Raw genomic sequence first — 1,309 nt, 5'->3', positions numbered from 1 at the left:
TCTGATACAAAATAAGAATAACTTTAAAAACTATGCAGATATTTTAGAAATGAGAGACCTTAAGAAAAGGAGATATCTTCCAAAAACACAATTTTTCATTTCTTCATCTTACCTATCCTTCTCCAGAAATATATATATATATATATATATATCAGTTAATCATACAGTAACTATTTCCTGCTATGGAACATATGACTGTACTATTGTTTAGTACACTACTGCATACCACCATCTGAACTTTCATTAACTGTCCGTTTTAATTGGATCCTCCTGATTTACTAGAATCAACACTAAGAAATTGTTTGAATGGAACTGAAAGAAACACTAGATTTTCAAACATTTAATATGCTTTGATCTGTTCAATGTAACTTATGCAACACAATCCCAGTAGGGAGTCTAATTTCAAGAAATTTTGGTCATATCACAGTAGGTACACACATTTACAAGCTATCAAATGAAGAATGAGATGAACAAAGTAAACTAAAATTAGCAACAACATGTTTCTTCACTGGAGCAATATATATAGTAAGTAATGGATGATGACAGATGACTCTTATTTCTACTATGAGCAAGCAAGTTTTATTAGTAGCACTGAAACCCTCCGGTCCCTGTGTGGGACAGAAAATAGAGACTTTTAATCTACAAATATTTTTTTCTCCAAGATGTAGAGCAAAGAGTTATTAGAGACATACTGTTACACTGCAGGGCTGCTCTGCAAGTATAGCAGAGGGTGGAGTGCAGTTGTGAGATGTAAAGGGTTGGATGACTCAGTGAAAATAAGGAGATTCTATATGAAGTTCTCACAGAAAAGGCTTTTCCGTAGGCACCAGATATTCTATTTCCACAGGAAGAAGTCACCCATTTCAAGACTTTTCACACTGTTTGTCAATGAAAACAGTTGAGATAATCATTTTCATGAAGAAAAAGATACTGATGAAACACTTTTTCATAAAATGAAGGGTTAATTTGACTGGCCGGAGCCAAATGGACAACAGTATGGTCTGCATGACATCTTATTAGCAAGCAGAAAGTAAATCAGAAATTCTTCCATGTTAGTTAATGGATAGCAGATAAGAATCAGGTACTACATATTCAGTGAAACTCCTACAATAATGGTATATATATATAGCTTATTTGTGATTTTGTGTTAATAGATGTATATACTCAAATATACTCTTCTGTAAATCCATTTATAGTATATTTGAGAAACTATAGGCTTAGTCTCTTGTCTCACTACATCTGTTTTTTTTTTTCATATTTTTATTAAAAAGATGATGTATGCACTAGTAGAAATTGAAATTAGCCAAGT

This window comes from Meleagris gallopavo, chromosome 2 (assembly GCF_000146605.3).
Source record: "Meleagris gallopavo isolate NT-WF06-2002-E0010 breed Aviagen turkey brand Nicholas breeding stock chromosome 2, Turkey_5.1, whole genome shotgun sequence".
Taxonomy (NCBI): Eukaryota; Metazoa; Chordata; class Aves; order Galliformes; family Phasianidae; genus Meleagris; species Meleagris gallopavo.
This window is presented reverse-complemented; position numbering follows the sequence as displayed.